Below are 15,299 nucleotides of genomic sequence, written 5' to 3'. Positions count from 1 at the left end.
AATAGAGGACACAGAGACCAATCCACAAAATTACAACTATCTTATATTTGACAAAGGTGCTAAAAGCATGCAATGGAGAAAGGATAGCATCTTCAACAAATGATGCTGGGAAAACTGGAAATCCATATGCAACAAAATGAATCTGAATCCCTTTCTCTCACCATGCACAGAAGTTAACTCAAAATGGATCAAGCAGCTTGATATCATATCAGAGACTCTGTATCTGATAGAAGAAAAAATTGGCTCCAATCTACATATTGTGGGGTCGGGCTCCAAATTCCTTAATAGAACACCTATAGCACAAGAGTTAAAAACAAGAATCAACAAATGGGACTTACTCAAACTAAAAAGCTTTTTCTCAGCAAGAGAAACAATAAGAGAGGTAAATAGGGAGCCTACATCCTGGGAACAAATCTTTACTCCTCACACTTCAGATAGAGCTCTAATATCCAGAGTATACAAAGAACTCAAAAAATTAAACAATAAGAAAACAAATAACCCAATCAACAAATGGGCCAAGGACCTGAACAGACACTTCTCAGAGGAGTACATACAATCAGTCAACAAGCACACGAAAAAATGCTCACCATCTCTAGCAGTCAGAGAAATGCAAATTAAAACCACCCTAAGATACCATCTCACTCCAGTAAGAATGGCAGCCATTACGAAGTCAAACAACAAGTGCTGGTGAGGATGTGGGGAAAAGGGTACACTTGTACATTGCTGGTGGGACTGCAAATTGGTGCGGCCAATTTGGAAAGCAGTATGGAGATTCCTTGGAAAGCTGGGAATGGAACCACCATTTGACCCAGCTATTCCCCTTCTCGGACTCTTCCCCAAAGATCTTAAAAGAGCGTACTATAGGGATACAGCTACATCGATGTTCATAGCAGCACAATTCACTATAGCTAGACTGTGGAACCAACGTAGATGCCCTTCAATAGATGAATGGATAAAAAATGTGGCATTTATACACAATGGAGTATTATTCTGCACTAAACAATGACAAAATCATGGCATTTGCAGGGAAATGGATGTCATTAGAGCAGATTATGCTAAGTGAAGCTAGCCAATCCCTAAAAAACAAATGCCAAATGTCTTCTTTGATATAAGGAGGGTAATTCAGAACAGAGCAGGGAGGAAGAGCATGAGAAGAAGATTACCATTAAACAGGGATGAGAGGTGGGAGGGAAAGGGAGAGAGAAGGGAAATTGCATGGAAATGGAAGGAGACCCTCATTGTTATACAAAATTACATATAAGAGGAAGTGAGGGGAAAGGGAAAAAAAGAAGAGAGAAATGAATTACAGTAGATGGGGTAGAGAGAGAAGATGGGAGGGGAGAGGATGGGAGGGGGGATAGTAGAGTATAGGAAAGGCAGCAGAATACAACAGACACTAGTATGGCAGTATGTAAAAATGTGGATGTGTAACCGATGTGATTCTGCAATCTGTATATGGGGTAAAAATGGGAGTTCATTACCCACTCGAATCAAATGTATGAAAAATGATATGTCAAGAGCTTTGAAAAAAATATGAAAAAACCTAATCCAAAAGTACTAATGCTTATCCCTTAATGGTGGGGCTACAGGGATTTTTTTAAAAAAATTCTTTTTTATTCAATTTTGCCAATTCCAAATCTTCCCTAAATAGTATATTGACATTCATGAATTAAGATATATTTCCTTAAATCTGGGAAGTTTTACAGTTTCACATATTCAGGAAACAGTCCTTTTTAAGGGGATTTATAATATTTATTCCAGATTTTATGGTTTGGATGTGAGGTACCCCCAAAAGCTCATGTGACAGAAAATGCAAGACGGTTCAGTGGAGAAATGATTGAATTGTGAGAGCCTTAACCCAATAAGTGGATTAATCACCTGATGGGATTAATTAAGTGGTAACTGAAGGCCGGTGGGATGTGGCTGGAGGAAGTAATTCAGTGGGGTGTGGCTTTGGGGGAAATATCTAGCAAGTGGAGCTTTCTCTCTCTGCTTTCTGATCATCATGTGAGCTGCTTCCCTCTGCCATACTCTTCTGCCATGATGGAGCTGGCTGTGTATGGCCTGAGATCTCTGAACCTATGAGCCCTTAAATAAATGTTTCCTATACTCTACAATTGTTCTCATTAGGTCTTTAAGCCACAGCAGCAAAAGAGCTGACTAAAGCACAAATTGTATAAAACAAATAAGATGACTTGGCTTCTGTATTTATTTTTTGTAGGGATGACATGAGTTATGTAGAGCTGCAGGCAGAGTTTGAAACTTCACAACTGTTTGAAAGGAGAAGTCTTTTGGTGTTACACTAAAAAAACCAAAGTTTTGGGGCTTATAAGGTTGAACTCTTCTGTTTTTTCTGTTTCTCATCAGGAAAATGGCAACATAACAATTTAGGGATCAAAAGGATATATATGTTTTGAAAAGATTTATAGAATTTATGAAGGTTCCTCACCTTTGCATATCATTACATATTTTCTCCAAGTTGAAAACTCTTTTCCAAACATGCAATGAACACACAGACTTTGATATAGACAAAACTAATCATCAGGGGAGGTAGCATGAATCAATTTCAATTAAAGTACTTCTTATTTATATCTTTTTTTCTTAATTCCAACCCACCATTTCTTATTTATGCTCCACTTTATTTGGATATGTTTGTCACAGGCTGTTTTAAGATACACTGAAGTCTATCTTTGCCAGTTGTAAGATGCTTAAGTGTAAAGGCTATGCAAAGTCTATGGCTTAATATTCCACTACTTCATGTATAAACTGTGCATACTCAATAAAAATATGTTGAATATATAAAGATTACCAGGTACAGAAGTGCATACTGATCATTTAGAAACTAGTAAACTAAAGAGCATAATTCATCTAACATGGCTAAATTGTCACCGTAAGGAAACTTCTATCACCCATAACAAGATGGGTTACCCTTTTACTTATTTTCCCATGACACCTAGCATATTTTGTTTTATAAAGATTGTTGCATTAGTTTATCACTGTCATTCCCAAGACTGTGACTTCTAATTCATTATATATCCTCATAGTCCTAGCATTGAGGGATGCTCACCCCATTGTAAGAGTTCAGTGAATGTTTTTTTAAATGAATGAATGAATTTAACTGTAGAAGGAATGATATAGAAAATATAGAATGTGAAAATATGCAAGTGGTACTATAGCATAGTGGAGAGGATCCTGGAACAGCAAGATTTGAATGTGTTATCTTCTACCAATTGGACATAAGACCTTGAATAAGTCACTTATGTTTAAATAGAGGCATCTGGATTAGATGATTTCTTTTCTTTCATTTTTTAGGGAGAGGGTAACTGGACTTGATCCCAGGGGCACTTAACCATTAATACACATCCCCAGTCTTATTTATTTAGTTTTATTTTGAGACAGGGTCTTGCTAAGTTGCTTAGGGCCTGGCTAAATTGCTGAGATTGTCTTTGAATTTGTGGTCCATGTGCCTCAGCCTCCTGAGCCACTGGGATTACAGGAAGGGGCCACATGCCCAATTGGATTAGATGATTCTTGGAGCTTCTTTCATTTTTTGGCAACTTGGAATTAGAATTTAACCTCATTGATTGAATATTAAGATGGACCCCAGGATGAAGGTTTAGATTTTCAATTTATATTTCTAAGTTTTTTTGCTTATAGTGAGATTTTTTTCCCCTAGTCTTGGAATCTAAACATATCACCTATTCAATTTGTAGCAAATGCAATTGATGGAAGCGAAATATATTATATTATTTATATAATGAAGATAGTCTGCAAACTCATACCTGCTCTTCAGTGAAGAATTGTGGCAAGAAAGTGCTCTCCTTCCACAGTTACAGGAAAGCACATTTTCCCTCAGTAATAGAATAACTTAAAATATGATTTTTATTGTCAAATGTAACTTTTGGGACTATCCACATATCAAGAAAGATCAACACTTTTGGAAGGTAAAATGCAATGTACAAAAGGTCTCATATTAGTAATATCTCTTTCTCCCCCCACTGAAATGTCAAGAATAAATTTGCTGAAGTTCTTCACAATCCTTACATCCTTGAAAACTGTTATCTATGGCTGATAACAGAGGATTAACCAATGCAAAGAAAACAGGTTCAGTAGAGTTCTCCTCAATTAAGACATGCTTTTCCAGTAATTATTTACCTGAATCAAGTCATAGTGAAGATATTCTGATCTTCAGGCTCAAAGTAAATAAACTAAGTGCCTAGGATAATTTTTAACTTTGAAAATGGTATTGAAAGGCATGTAGGCAAAATCTTGTAGATGATAAGAAAAGTGTACTATTGGAAAATATAGCTTTTTTTTCCTGTAAAATAAAATACAACATCTCTAATTTTCAGGATAAGAAATTGGATTTTTAAGTTATTAAAATGAGGGAAAGAGGTGGTTTCAAAAGATTTAGCTAGTAGATGTTAGAAATGGGTTAAAATATTTAAAATAATTAATTGCAATATTCTATGTATATCCATATATAAAAATGTAAATACATCAATAGGATACGATTAGTACAATGATCTTTACTTTTACTTCAATTATACTTTCTACTATTCTCTGTGTACATGGTATATGTATGCATGCTTATGCCTATAATCATTTCATGAGCATATCATTCTACTGTACTATTTCTTTCCTGCTTTTAAAAACATATTTTCCCTCTTATTCCATTTACTTATCTCTTTTTCCTAAATAAAGTTTCCCCTTCATTTCTGTACCTCCCACTTAGGTCTTCTGTATTTGGGCATATTATAGATATGAGGTTAGCAAACTATAGCCTGTGGGCCAAATGCAGCCCATAGTCTGTTTTTGTAAACATAAATTTTTTGAAAAACAGTCATTCCCAATTTGCTTACCTATTGCCTGATTTTGCACTACAAAACAAAGTTGAGTCATTGAAACAGACACACTGTGATATGACCTGTAAAGCCTGAAATATTTATTATCAGGCCCTTTATAGAAAGTGTTTAATGACCCCTTATGTTAGTGACAAGTAAATTTTTCAAGTATTTTGGTTGTTAAATACAGAAGCATTTCCCAAGGCATACTGAGTATAGATGTTCCATTGGGGACATTTTAGGAAAAAAAAAAATTTCCCCTGTATCATAAATTTGGGAATTTCTGAAAACTGCAGTTCTTCCCATCTTCAGGCTTTAAAGCATACATTAGCATTTCAGGAGCTTTAGTAAATCCTGTAGAAAATAAATCTGTTTAAATTACATTAGCTCAATGGTGGCAAAGATGGTTAATCATACTCCCTTCCCCCTACCTTTTACTTTTTAAAAAATTGATTGACACGGAATAGCTGTATATATTTATGTGATACAATGAATTCATGTACACATTGTGTAATGATAAAGTCAGGGTAATTAGCATATCTATCACTTTAAACATTTATCATTTCCATTCAAAATATTCTTTTTTTTTAAATTTTTTTATTGTTGGTTGTTCAAAACATTACAAATTTATTGATATATCATATTTCACATTTTGATTCAAGTGGGTTATGAACTCCCATTTTTAAAATATTCTTTTTTAAAAAAATATTTTTTAGTTGTAGATGGACACAATACTTTTGTTTATCTGTTTTATTTTTATGTGGTGCTGGGGATCGAACTCAGTGCCTCACCCATGCTAGGTAAGTGCTATACCACTGAGCCACAACTCCAGCCCCTCAAAATATTCTTCTAGTTATTTTTAAATATCCAATGCATTGGGCAAGCTCAGATAGCTCAGCTGATATAACCTGGGAATTTTAATCAGTGCCCCGTCCACCTTTTACATACTAACAGTGTACCCTGTAAGTGGTCCTTGAAAGCATTCTTTAGAAAATGCTTGAATAGAGATTTATTCTTTTAATTAGATGAATAGATTGCCTTATTTATTGTTCTAAAATAATTATTCTTTATTAAAAAAACCTCCCTGTCCTTGTTTCAGGGTAAGGAATAAAGAAGGCAAGGAACAACAGAAAAGATATTAATGCCTTCTGAAATAGTGAAACATGTTATATTGACTTCAGTATATCAATGGTTGTGACCTAGATTCAAGAGTGAAGAGGCACTGTTAGTTAAACTTTAAAAATAGTATCAGACACTTCCTCCAGGTACATGTAAATATGCTCTTGTAATGGTAAGATTAAATATATTCCTTGTCACTAGGACTTACTCTAAGAAATCATTAAGTTCTGTGCTTGCAAAAGTGATGGAAAAATTGAAAAAGTGTAAGAAAAAGTCAAAGTAACTGAAATTCATGTTTTTTAAAAAATATTTATTTTGTTAGTTTTAGGTGGACACAATATCTTTATTTTATTTTTATGTGGTGTTAAGGATCGAACCCAGCACCCTGTGCATGCCAGGCGAGTGCGCTACCTCTTGAGCCACATCCCCAGCCCTCATGTTTTTTTTTTGGAAGATGAGAAAAGAGTGATTTATTGGAAGACTTTGAGAATAGAAATTATTGGTGGCCACTGATCAACCCCTGTTATGGCTAATACAAATATATCTTCATTTATTCTCTATTAGGCCCTGGACACAAAGACAGTCACAACCCTCCCCTCACTCATTTGATGTATTAGGCAGAAACATATGGTATCAACATGAAATAATGCATAGAGTGCTACAGAGGAAAGCTCTGATGAGGACATACCTGCCTGCTGGATGACTGGAGATGCAACGATGCAGGAACATTTCCAAAGACAATCTGACTGCTAATATTTCCTAAAAGGAAGACCTGTTTTTATATATTGAAGCAGATTGCCTTAAGCTCTTTATAGATTCATTGTAAGAAATATCTGAGAGTTCTACTCATTCTTATAAGAAACTTGTTCTGTCAATTGAATTGCAAGCTGCATAGGAGCTGAATTCTTTGTTATTGTTGATGATGATGATACTGTTTTCCTTATATTTTCATCATATCTGGCAGCCTAGTAGTAGTATGTGTTAGTCAGATTTTCTTCACTGGAACTAAAATACCTGATAGGAACAGGAAGAAGAGTTTATTTTGACTCATGGTTTCAGAGGGTCAGTCCATGGTTGGCCAACTCCATTGCTCTTGACCTGAGGTGAGGCAGAATATCATGGCTTAAAGGTGTGGCAGAGGAAAGCTTCTCACCACATGGCAGCCAGGAAGCAGAGAGAATGAGTTGAGGAGAAATGGACAAAATAAAACACCAAGAGCATGCCCTTGGTGACCTATTTCCTCCATCCATGCCCCACTTGCCTACACTTACCACCTAGGAATCCATTCAAATTATTAATTCATTAAATGGATTAATCTACTTATTGCATTGCCATTCTCATGATCTATCATTTTACCTTTGAACATTCCTGTATTAACACATGAGCTTTTGGCAGGGGGATACCTTGTATACAAATTATATCAAGTACTATTGTTAGAATAGTATAAGAAGACATCCTGCTTTGGTCCTCTACCAATTTGATAGAGAGATCTATTTGGAACTCAGGCCCCTTATAACTTGTTCTAAGCCATATTTGAGCTTCCAAGGCAGGTATGGAGCTCTTTCTTAGTTTGAAGGTTTGCTGGTTTGTGCAACCCTAGTTCTGCAGGTTGGCTAAGGGGTGGATGTTTGGAGAATGGGATGGCAGATGAAGGACATGTGGGCTAAATGTCCACATAACTAATTTATGGTGTCCCTTGTGGAAGAGAAATAAGATGAGGAGAAAAGAATTGGGCCATATCCAGACCAGAGACAAGCACATTCTTTACTGCTCAAGGTAGGACAGACATATATTTTCTCTCCAGGCTTGATTTATAACTTTCTTTGGGGCCCCCAAGTTTTAAGTGCAGCCTGACTTAACAGAGTGCCTTATTAATATAGGTAACTAAAATAAATTTTTGAATTGATTTGTAGTTCAAAAAGTATGGAAGTGCTAAAATTTTTTATAATTATAATATGTATTATATATAGTCTATATGTATAACTAAGGAGTTTTTAGCAGCTACAAATAATATTTGTTAATGTATTTATTACAGAATTCATTTATTATTTAAATATGTAGTAATATATACTAAATGCATAATGTTATAAATCTATATAACTGGGTGCAGTGATTATAAGACTAATTTTCATGAAAGTCATTGAGGGTTGTTATTTAAAATACTATCAGAAATATCTCAAGAAGGCACAGAGGGTTCTAGAACAACAGTAGAACTAGAGATTAGCATCCTGGGTTCAATCACCAGCACCAAAAAAGAAAAACAAAAATAACTCAAGAATCTTGGCACCTAGTTTATACACCTCAGAAACTACCAAGGGATGACTTCTTCTGTTGTTTGGCACCTGGCATTAGGGCTAACTATTCTCTCATTTATGTATCATGTCTGTTGGCATTGTAACCACATAGTTATACCTATTCAGTAGCTTCTCTGATTCATCAATGGCTCCAGTTTTTTTTTCCTCTCATGGGAAGAGACAAAAGATATTTGGAGACTCTTTCTGAGAAAAGTATGAACCTAAATATCCTTTGTATAACTCAAGCCCCCAAAGCCAACTTATGTTTCCCAAGAATTCACACTCATACCTGGGGTTTTCCCCATCAGGTCTGAGTATAAAAGTTTTCCCATTGTTTCTCCCACTGAAGAAGGCGATCCAAGATAATTTTGCACAGCAAATTTTTAAAAATTTGTCTGAAACATATGCATATGACCACCTGAAACAATAAGTGGTATATTTGTAAGTGAAATTTTTTAGATAGGAATTTTTTTAAAAAAACTTTCATCTTTCAATCAAATGTTCATGTCTGTGACAGATAAAATGTAATTGTGAATGTACATAGGAAATATTAGATTGATGGTGAAATAACCGTTACATGAAAAAATATTTTTTAAAAACTCCCAAACAATAACAACTCTACTTTTGTCAGATACAGTTAAGGTTCATAATGGCATCATCTGAAGAATGATTCATCAGAAGGAAAACTTTATAGTTATAGATCAAGTAATTGAAAGCAGAGTTAAAATTGCTTTTCTAGAATTGCCTGTCAGTTCTGAAACTCTTTACATTTCTTTTCTTTTATTGTGGCCAAATATATGTAATATAAATTCACCTCAAAAATTTTTATGTGTATAGTTTTGTGACATTAGGTGCATTCACATTGTTTTGCAACTGTTACTATGTTTCATCTCCAGAACTTTTCTATCTTGCAAAACTGAAATTCTGTACCCATTAAACAACAAATCCCCATTCCCTTCTTTTACCAGTACCTGGCAACCATCATTCTACTGTGTCTCTATGAGTTTGGCTATTCTAGATGCCTCATGTAAGTGGGAGATACACTAAAAATGAAACTTTTGTCAATGTTTCACCTTTGGTAAATTAACTCCTCTAGAGTACATAGGGCTTTTCTCCTAAAGCTTGACATATGACCACTGCAACACTGTGCACACAGATATTTCTGAAGTTTCATGAATAAGTTATCCAGATTATACATTAAAGTGGAACTTTAGCACTTAAGCAAGCTTGCAAAAAGGAACATTTATAGAGAAAGCAATCTTCTTTCATGCTAATTTTCTGTGCAGTAATGTTACCCAGGTGGCTCAAAAGAGTTAATGTACCTCCCTAAGTGTCCAACTTACTACTGGTGAGTAACTGAGAAACTAAAGAGTCTAGAGCCCACTATTTGTTAAGTCAGCATTTCTGTAGCAAATCATACATTTTGCTTATGTAAGTTCTATAATGCCAATGAATCTTTCTCTTCAGAGGATTTACAGCTTAGATGATGAACAGACTAACTTATGTCGTGGATATTTGGTTTTTAAACTTTATGTTTAATAGTCTCAGTTGTTTAGTACTGACAAGTAGACAAAGTAGTTGTATTGGATAATGTGCATGGCCTATATTTCAGATATGGAATGAGTTGCCTTTTATGGCTCTTGTCCTATGACTGTACCTGGCAGCTATCATCTCAAGTGCTGCTTCTGTAGTATTATCTGTGCCCCAACCCTCCTAGGTTGTTCAAAGTTGGGTTCTTTTCTTTTATACGGGGGATTGAACCCAGGGGTGCTTATCCACTGAGTCACATCCCCAACCCTTTTTATATTTTATTTAGAGATGGGACTGACTAAGTTGCTTAAGGGTCTTGCTAAGTTGCTGAGGCTGGCTTTGAACTTTCGATCCTTTTGCCTTAATCTCCTGAGCTGCTGGGACTACAGGTATTGTACCACTGTGCCAGCTCCTTTTCTTGACTTTCTAAATACCATGGAAAAAATTTTAAATATTTAATTTATAATGTCTCCTTAAAGGAACTCTGAAAGTATAGGAAACTAATAAATGATAAATCTAATGAACTCATAAAAATCTACTTAGTAGTCTCTATAGGGAGAGAAGGACTGCAAACTGGCTGAACCTGGAACAAAGATAGAATTGATATAGTTTGTGACATTTTAAAAAATATATTTTTTAAAATTTTTGAACTGGTAACTCTGTTACACAATCAAGAACTAAATTCAAGAATTAAATAAGAGAAAGCAGTTGATATTATAGAAAGTTGGGCAAAAACCTTGAACACACAGACCCTTGTTCATAAAAGATATCCAAATGGCTGATTAAGAAATGAAGAGTGTTCAGGTCTGTTTGTTTTTGGGAGAATGCAACTTAAAACCACCATCTGGTGCCTTATCTCAACTACAATGGTTAAAATATAAAAGAAATTATATATGTTGGTGAGTATGCAGAACAACTGGAGTTCCTTATATTGTAGATGGAGAATATGAAATGGTTTAATCATTTTAGAAAACTGGCAGTGTCTCCTAACATGGGTATATGCATACCCAGTGATGTAGCCCTATTTCTAGGTCATTACTAAAAAGAAATGCTGCACATATGTACCAGTCATTTACTAGGAAGTTCATACAATTTCTGACTATAATTTCTTCAAAGTACAAACAATGTAAGTATTCATCTAAAGTTGAATGAATAAATACATTGTGGAATATATATATATGTAATGGAATACTTTACATTAATAGTAAAGAAAAATCTATAATTCTATATAACAAAAGGCATTGGATGATCTCACAAAGTAATCCAGATATAGAATATACACATTAAATTAATTTATGTAAAGCAAAAAGGTAGAAAAAACTAAACAATACTTTCAGAAGTAAGTATGATGCTTCCCACTTTGGTGGGAATGATCTGGGCATTGTTTCAATGGCCCTGTTGTGAAGACACACTGAGTTTTGGTATGTATACTTTCCTGTGTATAAGTCATCCTTAAAATGCAATTGAACTTTAGAACTTTGTCATCCAGAATATAAGGGGTTACTTCAGCTCTAGCAGAGTGAATTTGTCAAAGAAATCCACAGTTTTCCAAAGCTAAATAACATACAGTTATAGGATATGACAAATATTACTTTCTGTTTGGAGCATCAACTATAATTCAAGATCCAGTCAGAGCTCAATGAACTGTGAGCAAGATTTCACAGGATTGTGGCAAAGTTGCTTCTAGAAACCCATAAGCATAAATCCACAGGTTTATTGCTCAATAAGTGCCTACTTCATCACACACTGAAATGATCCCCGTTAGGCTGGTTTTGAAAAGCAAACTTTAAAAAGGAGAAGGAGGGGTTTAAAAACTCAGCTTGCCAAAATGGAATCATCAACTATTGAAAGGTCAGAATTTTGGAACTGATAGTGCTAGTAAAGTGAAAATGTCCATTGAAAAAGGAAAACTTAAGCCCCAACCTTGTTGAGACTTCCACTAGTACCCAGGACCACCTGAAGATGTCTGAATTATTGGCAGGGACATTGCAGCTCATGAACTACATCCCTAACAGCTTTTCTCACACCTTAGCATGCCCAGGGAGAAATAATGGCTTGTCTGCTCCATATGTATTATGCTCAGCCAACCACACCAAAAGCAAAAGGGAGGCTGTCAGGTTCACTGGGAAGACAGAGCATATGTTGTTCTCATTTTCATTGTTTCCAGCATTGTGTTTCCCAAAGGATAAGCAGTTGGGGCAGAAATGTTGACAGAAACATGATTAAGTAGATAGGTTTTCCAGGACTGGCAAAACTATGCTATACTGTGTCCAATGTGGTAGTCACTGGCCACATGTGCCTATTTAAATGCAAATTAAATTTTAAAAATTCATACTCTTGGTAGCATTAGTCACATATTGGTTACCATATTGGATAGCTCAGATTAGAGAATATTTTTACTCTGCAAAAGGTCTATTTGCTAACATTGGCCTTAGACCTGGGGTCAAAAAACAAAAGTCTCATGGGTTAAATCCAGTCTCTTTTTGTGAATAAATTTTTATCAGAATCTCAGCTCATTTGTTTACATATTGTCTCTGGCTGATTTTACACTACAAAGGTAATGTTGAATAGTATTGACGAAAACTATGTGGCCCTTTACTGAAAATGTTTTCTTTCCTCTGCTTCACGCATTTCTTGATCAGGATAGTTTAGAAAGTTTTCCATGGAAATTCTCCCCAAATTAATAAAATACTGGAAGCATTTAGATTCCTCACACAAGAGACCACAAAGACCATTCCTTCAGGCTTTAATTAGTAAATAGAAATGTGAATTAAGTAGCCTGTTTACAGGTAGAGAAATTCAGTTCCATCATTGTGCATTTACCTAAGGTGATGCTTGCTGCCAGGGGAAAAAGGAATAATACAAAACCTGTCCCGAAAGGGCTGATATACAAGAAAAATAAAGTTATTTTCCTACTGCTTTCAGCCATATGTTAATCAGAATGCTTAGTGGCCTGCTCCTGTACAAGCACACATATGTACAGTGAGGATCCTTGGAGATGAGACTTTTATATGTTCATGGTGCTGGAGCAGACATGGAACCCCTTCCACCCGAGGGTCTGAAGCATGTCTAAGGCACTAAGGACATAAGAGGAAAAGTGGCTACAAACTTCCTGTTGACTGAATTACTCTGTTTTCATTACTATAACAAAATACTTAAAGCTGGCTAACCTTATAAAGAAAAGAAGCTTATTTAGCTTATAGTAGTGGAGGTTCAAGAGCCCATATCTAGTGATGTTCTTCTTGCTGGCAGAGTTGTAGGGCAGTGCAGAGCATTACATGGCAAGAGACAGGGAATTAATATATGTATCTAAATCATTTGGGTTTTAAATTTTCTTACAGAGCCACCATTATTCATTCATGGAGGCTCAACCTTAATGACCTTATCTAATACTATTCCCCTCCCAAAGGCCTTACCTGTAAACATCATAGTTGGATTAAATTTCTACTCTCTAGTATCTCACAATGGATATCAAATGTCAACATATTAACCCTTGGGTGGGCACTCAAACTATACCCAAACCTTACTAACCATATATTCTTTGTTCATTATTGTGTGCCAGCAGAATGCCAGGGATGTGGTAGGTGCTTAACATATATTTGCTTAATCAATGAGTGATTGAACACCTTGATTGTTAAATTTTCCCAAAATCATCAGATTTCTTTGTTCATAAAATATTTTGTAGAGTCTATAAAAGTAGCAGATTGAATTTTACTCAATAACTATGGTATGCAAGATATATTACATTAGTTCACTTTTCAAAGTTTAAATTTAGTTTGATTCTTATCTACAGCAGACTGCTGACTTGGTCATATATAAGCTTGTATGTTTCCTTGAAGAGCCCTGTAGGCCCTGTAACTTTGCTGCTATCAGTACTCTAATTTCTCAGGTTCAGTCTTTCTGAGTTGCATAATTCTGATGTTCTTTGAAGAGGACTTGCTGGGATGTTGGGAATATATGGCAGGCAGATCTTATAGCTTATACAACATAGAACCCAACACACTCCTTTACTAGTCCACAAATCTCATTCTCCCAGGTCAACCATATCCCCCTCAACACCCTCCCTCCTTTTTAATCTAGATGAGTAGAACACATAAGCATATTTCCATAAGAGATTTTTACTAGAAAAGGGGATTTTTTTTCCTCAGAGAATTGACTATGTTTTTAAAATGGAGAAAGAAAACATGGAAAATGTATTTAAAATATTAAAAAATTAAAAAGCAACACAGACTAGTATCTCAGTAAATTATCCTTGTGGCAAATTATGCTTTCCTGAAGCATACCCTGAAATGGAGGTTAGCATATGAGGTGTTTATTAAGGATCAACTTGTGAAGGAAAGGGACAGAAAGCAAAATTGGGGCAGAGGGAGAAATTGAACTGACATGCAGACCATATGAAGCCTCCATCAATCTGGCAAGGAACTCTGCAATAAGTATTGGCTATTGGAGTAAAGACAGAAATGGTGTTCTGCTCTGTCAGCATGATGTCTTCTGTTATGGTTTAGATATTAGGTGTCTTCAAAAGCTCATATGTGGCAGCCACATCAACGTTTATAGCAGCTCAATTCACAATAGCTAGACTATGGAACCAAACTAGGTGTTCCTCAATAGATGAATGGATAAAGAAAATGTGATCTATACTCAATAGGATATTACTCAGCTTTAAAGAAGAATAAAATTACGGCATTTGCCAGTAAATAGTTGGAGTTGGAGAATATCATGCTGAGTGAAAGAAGCCAATCCCACAAAACCATAGGCCAAATGTTTTCTCTAATATGTAGATGCTATTTCACAATAAAGGGGGGGACACTAGTGAAGAATAGCATTACCTTACATTAGATAGAGGGAAGTGATGGGAGGGAAGGGAAGGGGATGTGAGCATAGGAAAGATAGTAGAATGAAACAGACATTATTACTGTATGTATATATGTGACTGCATGACCAATGTGATTCTGCATCATGTACACTCAGAGAAATGAGAAATTATATCCTATCTATGTATGATATATCAAAGTGCATAAATGCATTCTACTGTCATGTATAACTAATTAAATTTAAAAATTTTAAAGTAAAAAATTCTAATAAAAAGCTCATATGTGAGAAAATGCAGGAAAGTTTAGAGATAAAATAATTGGGTTAGGAGATTCTTAACCCAATCAATGAATTGATCACCTGATGGGATTAACTTGGTGGTAACTATATGCAAGTACAGTGTGGCTGGAGTAGGTGAGTCCCTGGAAGGTGTGCCTTTGGGCTATATATTTTGTATCTGGTGAGTAGTGTCGCACTCTCTCTCTGCTTCTGATCATCATGTGAGCTGTTTCCTTCTGCCACACTCTTCCACCATGATGTCCTGCCTCATCTTGGGCCCTGAGGAATGGAGCCGGCTGTCTATGGATTGAGACCTCAGAAATCATGAGACCTCAAATAAACTTCCTCCTCTATAATACAATTGCTCCAGTAGTGTCTTTTAGTCACAGCAGTAAAAAAGGCAACTAAAACATCTGCCCTG

This window comes from Marmota flaviventris, chromosome X (genome assembly GCF_047511675.1).
Source record: "Marmota flaviventris isolate mMarFla1 chromosome X, mMarFla1.hap1, whole genome shotgun sequence".
Lineage (NCBI taxonomy): Eukaryota > Metazoa > Chordata > Mammalia > Rodentia > Sciuridae > Marmota > Marmota flaviventris.
Note: the sequence above shows the minus strand (reverse complement) of the source record.